This window comes from Equus asinus, chromosome 29 (genome assembly GCF_041296235.1).
Source record: "Equus asinus isolate D_3611 breed Donkey chromosome 29, EquAss-T2T_v2, whole genome shotgun sequence".
Lineage (NCBI taxonomy): Eukaryota > Metazoa > Chordata > Mammalia > Perissodactyla > Equidae > Equus > Equus asinus.
In genome coordinates this window covers 27721911-27737597 of record NC_091818.1, presented here as the reverse complement: position 1 = coordinate 27737597, position 15687 = coordinate 27721911, and positions in this window count along the sequence as shown.

Sequence of the window (15687 nt, the reverse complement as noted above, 5' to 3'; positions counted from 1 at the left end):
AATTTAAGCCACTCATCCTTTTGTAAGGGTTGTATTGCCCAGAACCTCCTGGAAGAAGCAGATACCATCCTGCTGCACCTCTCCCATTCTCTCCCGCCCCCCGCCTCCACAGCCCCTGAGATACCTTCACAGGCCCCTTAGAACCTCCTGGAAGACATAGTGAAAACCGCTGGTCTGAGCGCAGGTTTGAAGCCCCTGCAGTTCCCACAGACGGCAGGGCCTCTCTACATAATGGTCCTCTTGGCGACTCTCTCCTCTCCTAGTCTGTGGGTGTGCACACGATTGCCCAGCTGCCACAATTCCTTCCCAACCCTCCAAGTTCCTTGGTAAAAGCACCAGCTCTGGCCTCCAGCAGCGCTGTGGATAATCCAGTTCAAACTCCATCAGAATAGAGGGAACGACAGGAGATTCTCCTGATTTGCCTGAGATTCCCAAACCCTAGTCAAAGGCACCCATTTTAAAAACAGCAATGCAACATAACTCCTTTAACTAACTGTTCCCTGTGTATTGTGGTTTCCAGACCTGCTCGCTACCTTGAGCATTTTCTCCTGGATGTACCCTAGTTTGGCAGAGTCTAAGAAAAACAAGATTTTAAGAATACGATTTAATTCTCCATTACTGGAAGGCAGAATTATAAAAGCTTTTTTCTGGTGAGACAAGCATGGAAGACAAAACACTTGTGATGGCTTACAATGTCCTGGGCATTTCACGTATGTTACATGTTCTAATCTTTACATAACAGGCAGGACAGGGCTAGACCACCAATAAGAGAGAGAGTCTCTGTTGATTTCTCTCTCTTGTAGAAAAATAGACAAACAACAAAACATAAAAACGATATTCAGGCTAGGCATCTTCTTGGGTTCCTTCAAGCCCCTCCCAGCTCATGATTTTGCCATCCCTAGGGCGTAGCCCTCCCCGTCATGGTCTGAGGAAGCACTTTCTTCCAAGTGGCAACGTTGAGGACAAGAAGAAAAAAAGAGAGAGGGGCAAAGGGAAGGTTCCAGATCTCTCCGAAGGAAGGTTCTTAAGACTGTCACACAACTCTTCTATGCCACTGGTCAGAACTTTGTCACGTGACCATACCTAACTGCAAAGAGCCTGGGAAATTTATTCTCTGTTTGAAGGCTATTGGCTCAGCCACAATTTATTTTACTCCAGAAAAAGGACAGAATAGACATTAGGACAATAGCAGTGTCTACCATACCTTAAAACAATTCCATGAAGCAAGTATTATTAACCTCATGGAACAAATGGGGAAACTGAGGCTCAAAATATTTAAGTAACTTAACTGAGGTCATACATCTAGAATGTGTTATAACCACTACCTAAACTGGAAATTTTTATACCAAAGACTGTTTTATTTCCTCTATATGTCCCCCAAATAAGAGTAGAATGACATTTATATTAAAAAATTGTCAGATTTTCCAGCAGTTGTATCATAGCCTTTGTTTTCAGTATACGTATGGTGAACTAAAGTATGTCACTTTCTCTCACATCTCCCTTGCCTCTGCTACCTGCCTAGTACCAACCACATCACCTGATTGTTGCCATTGCCTACTAATTAGATTTCTCACTCTTTTCTTGTCCCTCTCCAATTTATTCTCCACACAACTGATATACAGCTTTTACACAATTCCTATCAAGAGCCCAGCAACATTGCCTTGGAGATACAGACAATATTTTTCTAAAATATATATGGAAATGAGACAGAACTAGAAAATCTAAAATAATTTTGAGAAAGAATAAGGTGGGAAGAATCAGTCTACCCAATTTTAAGGTGTATTATATAGCTACAGTAATCAAGACTGTATGGCACTAGTGGAAGGACAGACACATAGATAAATAGAACAAAATAAAGAACTCAGAAATAGACCTACACAAATATACCCAGCTGGTTTTTGACAAAGGCACAAAAGCAATGTAATAGAGGAAGGCCAGCCTTTTCAACAAATGGATCAACTGGACATCTGTAAGAAAAATAAGAAACCCGGACCTAAGCCTCACACCTTATAATAAAACTCAGATCAAAATGGACCATGGACTTAAATATAAAATATAAAACATAAAACATTTAGGAAAACACATACGAGAAAATCTTCAAGATCTAAGACTAGGCAGAGTTCTTAGACTTGACACCAAAAGCACAATCCATAAAATAAAAAATTGATGAATTGGACTTCAAAATTAAAAACTTCTTGTTCTATGAAAGACCTTTGAAGAGGATAAAAAGACAAGCTATCATCTTGGGGAAAATACTTGCAAACCGCCTATTTTTTAAAACTCTCAAAACACAGCTGTAGAAACACAAACAATCCATTAGAAAATGAGCAAAAGCATGCACAGACATTTCACAAAAGAAGATAAACAATGGCAGATAGGCACATGAAACCATGTTCAACATCATTAGTCCATAGGAAAATGAAAATTTAAACTACAACGAGATATCACTACACACTTATCAGAATGGCTAAAATTAAAAAAAAAATAGTGACAACAAGAAATGCTGGTGAGGATGCAAAGAAACTAGATCATTCAGACATTGCAGGTGGGAATGCAAACTGTTACAGCCATTGTGGGAAACAGTTTGGCAATGTCTTAAAAACTAATCCTGCAACTATCATGTGATTCAGAAATTGCATTCTTGGGCATCCATCCCAGAGAATGAAAACTTATGTTTGCACAAAAACCTATACACAGATGTTCATGGCAGCCTTATTTATAACTAAAACCTGGAAAACAACCCAGATGTCCTTCAATAGATGAATGGTTAAACAAACTGTGGTACATCCATACTATACAATACTACTCAGCAATAAAAATGAACTATTGATACATACGACAAGTTGGATGAATCTCTAGAGAATTATGCTGAGTGAAAAAGCTAATTCCAAAAGGTTACGTACTGTATGATTCCATTTATATCTCATCTTTGAAATTATAAAACTATAGAAATGGAGAACAGATGAGTAGCTGCTAGGGCTTAAGGATGGAGAAGGGAGAGCAGAAGAGAAGTGGGTGTGGCTGTGAAAGGGCAACATGAGGAATCCTCATGGCAATGGAATATTCAGTATCTTGATTTTATCAATGTCAATATCCCAGCTGGTATATTTTACTATAGTTTTGCAAGGTGTTCCCACTAGGGAAAACTGAGTCAAGGGTTTATAGGATCTTGCTGTATTGTTTCTTACAAATAAACGTGAATCTCCAATTACCTCAAAATTAAATGTTTAGTAAAAAATAATTTTAAAATAAAGTTTATGCTCAATCAATAGCTCTTTTTCCGTATGGGTTTTTCCATTATAATATGCCCAGCAATCCTTCCTTTTTCCAACATCATCAAATATCCATGTATATTTTCTTCCTTTTGATAGTTTCAACTTTCACATTTTATTTTGTCATTTATTTTGGTGTGTGGTATAAAAAAGCCTCTAACCAGATCTTTTTCAAGTAGCAAATATTTTTCTTGTTTATTAATCTATCCATTTTTCACTGGTTTACAATGTTTCCTTTATCATACACTAACGTCCAAAATACACTATGGACAGTTTTCTTAACCATCTTGTTTATTTCTCCAGATGGACTCAAAATCTTTTTGTCAAGTCCCAAAAAGAAGTTCTTTATGATTTTTTTAGGATCTATTAAACATAATTAATTATGGAAGCATTGACATATTTACAATGGTGAATCTCCCCTTTCAGGAGTGGGGGTCTCCAATTATCGATATTCTTTTATATCGCTCAGCAAAGTTCTATAATTTTCTTCTTATAGGTCCATTTGTTTCCTGCTAGAATTATTCCTAGGTTTTGCTGCCCTTGTGACTGGAATCTTTGTTCTCATGCAGAGGGCAGTAGACGTTGAGTTTCTAGTTTGTATAGAATCCACGTTTCTAAACCAGAGACTAAACAGTGAAGGAGGAAAGAATGGATCTTCTACCTACCATTAGGTAGTCGTTTGTAGATTACTGATTGTCCTTTTCATCAGTCTTGAAGTTGGTAAATATTACCCCCCATACTAGCGCTAATGTGATAGGCAGTCCTCGTTTTAATTTTCCCCTTTCCTGTGTCTTCATCGGTACTCTAGTAAGAATTTGCAAGAAGCAACATGGGCACTCACCAAATGTCATTGTGTACTGAATTTTTTGTTCTTCCATTCTGAGCATAGAGTTTTCAAACAAGTCCCAGCCATGGAAGCGTACTTTAACACTACGTGAATTTTGCCAAATTATTCACAATGATATCTTGACAGATTTTGCCAAATGTTTTCCCAAAACCAAGAAGCACCTGATCTAGATCACGCCCCCAACCCCCAGCTCAGTAAAATGCGTTCACAAAAGGAGATGAGGTGAGTCTGGCCTGATTTAGCCCCAGTGACTCCATGTCGTCTAGCAGTCAACACATTCCTTTCAAAGTGCTCATCAGACATCTGCTTAAAATTCATTCTCCAATTCGACCAAACTTTGACCAAAGTTATTAGTCTTGTAGTTTTTGGAATCCACTCCTTTTCGAAACTTAGGACATTTACTTGTCATCAGTTTTCTGGTTCCTTTCTTGTTATATACGATTTTTCAAAGATTACCCGTGGTGACTCCCTGATTACATACTTAAATTCCTCCAGCACCCTGGGAGAAAACTTGGCTGCACCTGAAGACATGAACTCATGACATGAAATTAAGGCTTGCTCTCCATTCCCAGTCATCTGGGGATGCAATTCCTTCATTATATACATTGTTCTACCTTGTTAGAATTCGGAGTCTCTCCAGAGAACCAGCAGCTGTGGGGATGTTCTCGTCCTTACCAGAAAATTGTTTCAAACCAGCACAGAAAGCAAAGTCCTTCCTGAAGTGTGATCGACAACATCCAGACACATGGTGGCACGGTTCACTCTCTGATCTGGATGGTCTTCCCGGTTTCTCAATTTCAGAGGTTGCCACCTGCCTGCTTCCTCTCATTGAACACCCCCATGCACCATGCCCATTTTCATTAGTCCGCTATTTTGAACATTCAGCTCAAACTTCTGGATTTATATCTTGTTCCCAAATGCTTCAAGTGGAACTGACATTAAGACCCTAGGGCATTACACCGTTGTGCTGTTGTTTCTGGATGAATGATCCCACAGCCAGTTCTGGAGTCTCTGTGCCACTCCACCTCCCGGCCTGCCCTGCCCTTGCTGCCAATATTGGTTCCATTGTACTCTCTCACTGTAAAGTCACACACATTGCACATTAGTGTCTTAGGCATCTTCTCCCAGGCTCCTTTGGTATCATTACGAATTTGTCAAACCAGCATGCACTGCAGCACAAACTACTGGCTCCATGGCCAAAGTACCTGCTCTCTGGGGACATACTGCATCTCAGGACTGAAGTGCTTACATCATTCCCTACTCCACCCTACCCCCTCCCTGATCAATTCAGTTCTTGTCAGAAGACCCCATATGGCTTCTTTGCATCTACCACGAACTGGACCTTACCACATGTAGATAACTAATAAATGTCTATTGAAATTATTCAGGTAACAGTGATCTATCTACATTCATTTTGGGAAGGCTCTGTAAGTTTGGTAGCTGTGCATTTTCACAAAGCAGATGTGTCCTTCCAAAACTTAATGTCATCTTTGCAGCAGCACAGAGGATCCATTACAGCTCCAGTCCAGATCTGTGCTGAGACACAACCCTCTCTCTCACTGTCCCCGGACCACTGCACAAGCCCCTGAAACTGGCTGTAAATCAGACCTGGAACATTCTACGCATCCTCAGGATCCCTTGGCTCAGAGTACATTATCTTAGTGTCCAGGATTTCTCTGGCCCCCAGGACAGGACCTACTCATAGAGGCCATACCACTGCTCTGGCTGGAGATCCCAGGTATCATGCAGGATGTTTACCTGCTGTGGGTTTAAAGTATGACAACGAAAAATGTCAGAAGCAAGCCAACTTCGAGGATACATGTGAAAACACAGGAGATGAGATCTTCCTGCCCAACCCCTTAGGATTGCTAAGCGGTGATGCACAGGATACATGTTTCATTCCAACATATGTCTTTCTCATGGGGACCAGAACATCCCTGAGTTTACGAGCACCTCCATCCATTCCTCCACCCCACCCTCAGGTAAGTCAAATTATCCTCAGAACATCGCCAAGAAGTTCAACGTAAATGTAGGAACTATGGCTAATCAGTAGGATGCTAATTGTATCATTATTCGTCAACCGTTATTTGCCAATAAGGATTTCAGTGTTATAAAAAATTAACTTGTTTCTAAATAAAATAATTTTATTACATCTATATAAGAAGTTTAGGAAAGACAATTTCCTATCATACTGATTATTCACGTCTTCAATTTTAGCCTAATATATTGTAGCAAAAGGTATTCAGAAACAGCACACAACTGCCCTCTTGTGTCACTTTCATATAATTAAATCTATTAGGGTTTAACTACCAGTGATTCAATTAGCTGTGCATTTTTAAAGGTCACAATGTACCACTACTCTTCTACTTCTGAAATTAATATCCTAAATGGTAATTTACAAAGCACGGTATGTAAAAATATCCCAGAACTATCAATTTAAACAGTACTTACTGGGATAAATATCTAAATATTTATAAGGTAATAAAATTTACTCTGTCCAGGTCCTCTCCTAACCCAAATACCCAGAAGTCTTGACATGCTTTTGTATCATCTTGTTATACTCATTCAGTGCTCAATTAATATTTAATCTGTTCTTACTGGGTGCATGGATTTGCACTAATCCTTCGCTACTGGCCACTCAATGGCACCACAGAATGAAATGGAAGTGAGCTCCCTTTTATAACAGCTGACAAGGGCAACCCCCCAGAGGACCACTATGGTCTCTCTTGCCATTTGTTAAGCACCTACTCTGATCCGAGTAGTGAGCTAACATCTTTACAAACAGAATATGAAGAACACGCATAAAGGGGAAACCTTATCTCCATCAAACAGATAAACCCAGACACAGGAGTTAGGTAACCTTCCAAGAAGCTAAAGGTGGTCGTGCTCTTCAGACTGTAACTCTGGCAATCAAGATCTGACTGCTCTTTCTTCAGCATCCCTCCTCCATAGTAACCCATCTCCATGAGTTCATGGTCAGCCAGCCAGCCATCCAGCATCCCGGAAACAATCCAATTAAAGTGAGAGGAAGCTTAGACAATGAAGACAAGTTTATCATCAACGTCAACACAAACGGATGTTCTGTTTCTTTATTTAGTTGTTCTGTTTCCTTTCTAAGTACTATACAGTTCTAGCTCTGTATAGTATTTCTCTGTATTAGGGAAGGGGGATATAAAACATTGAAAATAAGCCATGTTTTGTGGAAACTAGGAACAGTACTTATGCACTGGTCAACAGTGGTTGGTGGCTACACACAACAACCAGGTAGAGAGAGGACTTGGTAGTGATGCAAGAGGATCAACCAGTCATGCAGTCTCAGGCCCTCACCTCCGGGGTAGTGGAGCTTCTGGAAAAACTTATTACAAAGAGATAGGAATAAGATGTAATGAAGAAAATATAAGCTGAGGCGCAACATCTTGTGACCTTGTGACCATCAGGTGTGCATGGAGGTGGAAAAGGGAAGTTCTGGGGAGGCCTTAGAGGTGGGGAAACAGTGAAGGATGTAGGACAAGGAGAAGACTGCATCTTCGTACCGTAATAATGTATAAACCCGACTCCTCCAGGACAGCAGGTGGTGGGCTGCCCCAGAGTGGGCATAAAGTAAAATTGACCCTGCTACACCAACTCCAACCTGACAGAGAGAGAGTTGTCTGTAGGTGGAATGTCTGGGAAGCCACCCTTCTGTAGAGGACAATTTGGCAACAGTGATTTGGGGTGTGTAGCAGTGCAGTGATTGGCTCCAGATCACTGCCAAGGGTTGGAGTCAGAGATGGAGAGACCCAGGGGCAGAGCTAAGCTTCCTGAGCCAGTGAAGTGTAGCAGGAAAACCAGGCGAGTTGAAATGATAAGCCCTGGGCTCTGTCAGGACATCCTAGCTCTGTAACTAACTTGCTGTGTGACTCTGAGCTGACCACCTCACCTTTATGGTTCCTCGTTTCTTCATCTGTCGAATGATTTCTTGGGCACTCAGACAGTCCCTGCATTCTTACAGCTCTCTACACTCAATCCCTTCCAAGTTACACTTGATTGTCTATGGCTGCCTACACGTACTGATTTTCTCATTTCTGTTACAGGCTGAATTGTGTCCCCCCAAATTCATCTGCTAAAGTCCCAACCCCCAGTATCTGAGAATGTGACTGTATTTGAAGATAAGGGTCTTTAAAAAGGTAATTGAGTTAAAATGAGGTGATGAGTATGGGCCCTAATTCAATACACCTGGTGTCCTTAGGAGACGAGGATCTTAGGACAGACAGGGACAGAGGGAAGACCATGTGAAGACACAGGAGGACGATGGTCATCTATGAGAAGCCTCAGAAGAAATCACCTCTAGATCTTGGACTTCTAGGCCTCCAGAATTGTGAGAAAATAAATTTCTGTTGTTTACGTCACCCAGTCGGTGGTACTTTGTTATGGCAGCCCTAAAAAACTAATACAATTTTGTACTCTTTTCGTAGTCATCCATCCTCTTTTATATTTGGGCCCCTCTCTGCACTTCCCTTCCTATTTATACTTCTTCTCACTCTGCAGTCTTCACTTATGGGCACAGTCTCTGTCTCCACTACGCCCTTCCCCCTCTCCTGCACAATTCTCTCTCTCTCTCTCTCTCTCTCTCTCTCTCTCTCTCTCTCTCGCTCTCGCTCTCGCTCTCGCTCTGTTCTATGTACTGTCTGTCTGTTAGGTTTTAACACACAGCAATTGCATATGTAAAAACCATGGCATTAACATGCACCAGACATAAAGCAGTTTCCGTAACCAAAAGGGGTACTCACAAAAATTAAAACACACAATGGCATTCAGTGTCAGAAAGCGCTTGATGAAACAGACACGCAAACTGTTGATGGGCGTGTAAACTAGCAGAAACTTCCTGGAGGGCAATTTGGACATAGACATCAAAAGTTAAAAAAAAAAATTCATATCTAAATGCTGAATATTACCAGGCAATGAAACGGAAGACCAGGAAGTTAGGGGAGAAAAATGAACTGTAAATGGCCAACAAACATGTGAAGAAAATGTTCAACCTGACTAGCAATCATAGAAATAAAAGAAAACAATCTACTAATGATAGGTATCTATCTAAATTGGTAAACCTTGCTGAGTGACAAATTAACAATATTTATTAGAAGCCTTAAAATTTTATGTTCCTTTCAGATGGGCATGGATGTTAGCTCAGGGCCAGTCTTCCTCAGCAAAAAGAGGAGGACTGGCAGCAGATGTTAGCTCAGGGCTAATCTTCCTCAAAAAAAAAAAATTTATGTTCCCTTTGTCTCAGCAGTTCCATTTAGAGGAATTTAACTAAGGGAAATAATAATGGAAAGAACAATATAAAAATATTCACTGCCTCATTTTAAAAGAGAAACAATCTAAATGTCCAATAAGAGGGTTAAAAATAATTTATCTATATAAAATAGAATATTTCCAAAAAATTATTTAACGTTAAAGAAATTTTCATTATATAATGTTAAATGGGGAAAGGTACATGAAATTGTCTATAAAATAATTATTGTTAAAAATACATGATATGTATAAATAAATACTCTGTAAGGATACGCATCAACACCAATGATTTCTGACAGTGAGTTAGAAGTCATTTTTTCTTCTCTGCACTCTTCCGAAGGTTTTATAGTTAGTTACAGTTTTTAAAATAGAGAACAAACACATTCTCTACAAAACAGGAAACAGAAGGGATGGGGTAAAAAGGAAAGAAATGGAAGAAGAAAACAGGGCCACATACGATTAGGAAGGGAGCGATTTCTCACAACATGCCACAGGTCTACCTTACAGGTCCAGGTCTGAACCCAGCTGGCATCACAAGGGAGCATGCATTATGTGTTTAAAAAACATTTGTGGAAATGACGTTGAAAAACAAACTGGGTAGAGGTCCTAAGGCAGTCTAACTACTCAGACGACAAGAGGTTTGAGTTTGGACCAGATGGCAGCTTAATTCACCCTACGAAAGTCTTCTCAGGAGAAGAAAGGCCAGGACGCAGAACACGAGAACATATTCTGACTTCCTGTCAGTACTCTGAAGACCTTGTTCTCCTTTTATCTTCATCTGCAGTTGCAGTCTTAAAGGAAATGAGATCCTGACTTCCCAACCTGTGATGGCGGAGTCTGGACACCATCAATACTTCTGCTACTCCAAAGTGTCCTTGCGATGGTTTGGGTGATCAAAGTCAGGCTGCCGCCTGGCATCGCTTTCCTCAATGCTCACAGCTGTGCAGCAGAGCCATTATTGGGACATTAAAGGTTTAACAGAAGGGCAACTCTAGATATGCGCTCATTCTTCTCCACCCCGATTTAAATAGATTGAGGGTACATCACGAAAAGCAGCGGGTGATGGGAGAGGCGCAGTCACAGAAGACAGAGAGGCTGAGTGTTATCCACCCAGCAAATCACGTGCCATCTGATTATGACAAAGCCCCTAATTTTCTCAGACCCTGGTCTTCTAATCTATAAAATAAGATAATGATGCCATGTCTTCCTGAAGGTAGGGGGTTGGACGAAAGGTCTCTGCACCTTTGAAAATCTAGACATCTGACGAGAATGTGCATGGAAGGTCAGACATGTAGGGAATTCAACTGATCCACCTCAGAAATCTGAGCCTTCCCAAATTCAACAGAACGCAGAATCTCTCCTCAGCTCCCCTCAGATTAACATAACTCTCAGACTTTAAAGAGAAAATCCAGACAAAGCCTGGGATATCATACAATCCTAAATTCAAAGAATGCACGCCAACTTGCATTCACATGAAGTCAATTTTCACCATTTTCCAGATGCTTTCTAATCTAGCTTTCCCCCAAAAAGGCTAAGTCACACAATTCAGCATTATTTTGTGAACATCACTAAACTGCAGAGACGTGAAGAGATAAACAAGGTCAACACAGACAGATTCTACTTCCTGGAGCTGAAATAATTTTGAAAGGTCCCATTCCAGCGGAAGCTAAAACTTTGAGTTTTTCATCCAAGTGAGACACTGGGAGCTCCAGGACTGTCCTTGCCTCAACTATTTCCTCCCTCCCCCTTGCCGCCAGCGATGCTACAGCTTCACAGGTATTCCCTCACCTGACACAGTCATCTTTGGCACTAGGATCTCTTTCTGCTGCTAACTCCCACCCACTCCAATGAATCATAATCTAGATCTTTGATCTGTGCATAAATATAAAGTAAATTAAATCTGTCAAGTTCTTATGGATTCTGTATTATGAAACTACCATTTTAGGGTCTCAGTCATGATCAAGGAACTTATATCAAGACCAGAAGCCCCATTCGGAGTTCTGAAAATGTTTCAGTGTCCTTCAAACACAAAACTTTTCAATGATACTAAGAGGCTGGCATGATACAATTATTGTTCCATACCGTAAACATTTTTTAATTGCCTGCTTTGAAAATAAATCCTCAGAGCCATCCTCTCCCTTGCCTCCACATCTTTCTAGGACATAAATCACAGAAAATGGGAAAATCCTTGTGTCTGGCCCTTGTTTTTCCAGCTGGAGGATGGCTGCAGGCAGAGATGAGCCAAATGGCCAGGACCATTCAGCTCAGACATGCCTAGAAGAAGCCTGCGCAGGTGGGGCCACAAAACAAGTTTTTCCTGAAGGGTTTTCAAGCATCTCTTCTTCTGATTCCACTAAAACGAATGTGAACCAGAGGGAATATTATTTATAAACAAAAGATACTGTGTTGTTACAATACAAGTATGACACTATTGTCAGATCATCAGAGCTACCCTTCTTGGAAAAAAAGCAACCTAAAAAGACATAAAGGTTCAGAAATCACTTTTTGTGGCACTGTCTTGAAAGTTAAAACACTTCTTTCTAAAAGAAAGATATACATGCATCCAGGAAATGTCTGTAAATATCAACAAGTGTTCCCACAAAACAAGCATTTTATTAGACATCAGAGGAAACAAACACATTCAATACATCACCAGTCATTAATTTAAATGGGGCAAGCATACCGAAAATAGTGTGCAAACATGCTGTTAGATTTTTAAAGGAGGCAGATGGTCAACATTCTTGCTAGAAGTCTATAAATAAAGCCATGATTGACCTCAGAGCTAGGACTTATTATAAATAATTACCAACAACTCTCTCGCATTGCGAGTAATTTTTCCCTGTGTTGCCCAGTTAACGTAGCAAATCTAACTCATATCATGTCTTAGATGGGAATGACAACTCTCAAATCTGTGAAATCTGAAATGGGAGAGACGGGCTGTGCCACAGACTGTACGACAATAAACTCCAATAAGCACATACTTTCCAAAAATATCCAGGGAGGAAGGAGGGACACAGGAAAGCCTATGAAATCAACAATTATCCACAAAAGGAAGTGAAGTTTTCCACATCTGCAAATCTTTGTGTACAGAAGTAACTGTTTGAACCTGCTGAATTTTTAGTAGATACATTTTAGTACATACACCTAAATTCATGCATGTGCATACCCTGACTTTTGTCCACAAAGAATTTATTAAAAGTATGAAAACCTGCCATTGCCACTGAAATTAAAATGTGGGAGCAGACTGGAGTATTTCTATTACTAGCTGCCGGTGACTCAATTTTCCCAGGCGTCGAATGCTTAGACGGACAGAAGCTGCTCTGAGTGCAGCTTTCAGGGCTCAGTTCACATAGCAACCCCTCAAGGAAGTCTTCCACAGCCTCCTCCCAAGTCCAGAGTGCACCCCTTCCCAGCTACCAGAACTCGGGGCGCACGAGGCTTCCCTTCCGCATCTCTTAAACTGCAATTAAGCAAACAACTGTCTAAGTATACACAAGCATATTCAAGTGTGTATAAGTGTATAGCCTTAGTTGTTTCATATCAGTCTCCCCTGAGCAGTGTGTAAGCTCTCTGAGGAAAGTTCCAGTGCTGTTCCTTGAATCACATAAACACTGTCTACATATATGTTTAAGAGATAAATTACAGTTACTGCTTCATCCGCCTTAATCAAGAGCCACCACTGAGGAACCCAGAAGAATTAGGTATTTCTGCAAATTCTGCAGAAACAATTCAGCTTTCATTCCTGGCACATCACTGCCAGAACACTCTCTAAGGTGGCCCCAGTCATTCCCTTGTTCTTTGTCAAACATTTAGAAATCAATGAGAACATTTCTCTAAACCAAATCTTTTCCTTGTACTTACCCACTGGTTGAAGTTAAATTCACTTGGTATTAATTATAGATACCCTTCATAGGGCCCAGGGACAACATCTAACTAAAGTGATTTTCAAGTGGAGATCTAAATTATAATATAGCATATCATAAAAGTAAACTACTTAAGATGACCTTGGAACATTTTTGTTTCTTCTTCTCCCCAAAGCCCCGCAGCACATAGTTGTATATTCTAGTTGTAGGTTCTTCTAGTTCCACTATGTGGGATGCCGCCTCAGCATGGCTTGATGAGCAGTGCTGGGTCCACACCCAGGACCTGAACCGGTGAAACCCTGGGCGGCTGAATCGGAATGCGTGAACTTAACCACTTGGCCATGGAGGTGGCTTTGACCTTGGAACATTTTAACTGTAATAATGTAATTGGCATTTCAATCACATTTGCCACTTAGTGTTTTGTTTTGGGGACCTCTTGCAAATCCTTCCATCATTCATGAAATTTGCTCCTTGTCCGGATAAGAAGAAGTGGCCTCACAATGACAGTAGGACAGAGCCTCGCACAATGGGATAAAGTGTGACCGCTCCCTTCGCAGCAGTAGCTGAGGCTCCCTAATGGCAGGGACCCCCATTAACAAGAATCCATTTCTTCCTGTCTCTTGACGTCTCACGCCACTACCGACCATCTGCTCCAACCATCTACTTTACCTTTTATTTCAGACTACTCTTTTCCCCGTCTCATAGCTTTTTCTTACTCATCCTTTCTGCTTACTCACAGCTTACGCTTACTCCTGATTTCCTTCTTTCTCTACGTCTTTTAGCTTTTAATAATACAATCCATTAACCAACTTGCTCTATAGTGTGAATTCAGCCTCTTCAAGGAGACTGAATAGCTTCAATCACCATCCTTCCTGTTGGGCAAAGTTCTTGAGCAGCCCCCGTCAAGGGCTCCTGGGCAGCCTATAGATTTGTCACCTCCATCCAGTCAGCTGTGACCACAGCAGTGAAACCCTGTGAGATAACACAAGTTAATTTGGGCCCCCTGGACTTGGATAGCAACCTTCTAGAAAAAGTCAGTAGGTGTGGCTCTCCTGGGTCAAGAACCAGAAACTAGTTCACTTAAAGAACAATCTAAGAACTAAATTTGGGAAGCAGAAAAGTTCCTTATTTTCTCAAATGGAGTAACAGAATTCAGATTTTGCTCATTTCTCTATTTCAGTCTACTATTCTCTTTCATCTTTGCTACTCAAAAAAAAAAAAAAAAAAAAGAACAGTGGCAAAGACCAAAATGTCATGGTATAAATACAAAATCAGTAACTGGATCCTTTGTTCTCACATCGACTTTTGACCCTTTAAATTCATTTTCTCATTCTATTTTTCATCAGAACTCTGCTGCTCCCAAACACAAATATAATACACAAAAGCCTGAGAATTTTGCTTAGAACTGCAGAAAGTAGTTGAAATTCACACTTGGACCGTATCCAGTTTTCTGCCATCACAAAACTCTTATTCAATTCTTCTGTGTAGGAGAAGCAGATTACATAAAAAAAGGAACAAAACTTTCCTTTCATCTACCTTTTAATTTATTATGTCTGATTTTTTTGTAAAAAGTTAGTATTTTTTTCTAAAAAGTGGTCAAGGATGTCTCAATTACCTATAAAAACTAACTTCATAAATTTTTAAGTTAAAATTACAAGTGTAGCATATTCTAAACCTAAATTATTTTAGTTCAGAAAAAGTCTTGCTAAGTTATTTATTTCTCTGTGACTTGGGTTCCAAACGAGTAAATTTATTATCATTGAGGGAAGAAAATCTTGGAGGCAGAAAAAGATAGTCGATTCCTCAAACAAATGAATGAGCTGTTTGTAATTTGAAATATTATCAGTATTTTTGATGATTAATATCATACAAATATTCATTTCATACTTTCGGAGTATGAAAAGCCGAAAATTCAAGAGTAGGAAGATGTGTTTATTCTACAAGCAAGTCTACTAAATGTGTCATCTGCCAAGCTTATCAGTTTACAATTAGGAGGGCCTAGGTGCCATCAAAGAGGAATGCGTACAAAATAATACAATAAGGTTAAGGTCCTAGTCTCAACAGGTTTATATAAGGGTAAAAAGAGGGACTAACTCACTTTTTCCAACGATGGGAAAATTAGGACAAAAAGCAATTACGTTCTATGATAAATGAGCCATTTTCAGCAGAGAAATCAGAGCGTCTCCTCGTTTCATGTACTCAATTTGTGCATTTTCTATTCTTTGCTCCAAGCTGTTTCTTTCATCTCATGAATACAAGAAAATTAAAATTGTACTATTGAGGACTGATGAGGAATTTAATCTTGAAAGAAGTGAACTACAATGAGGTATTATTGTAGCACTTTGATGTAAAATCAGAAAGACACTGAGCTTGAAAAAGCATAATATTGTTATCACTTAAAACTAACAGAAGTTATGTCGGGGGGAGACAG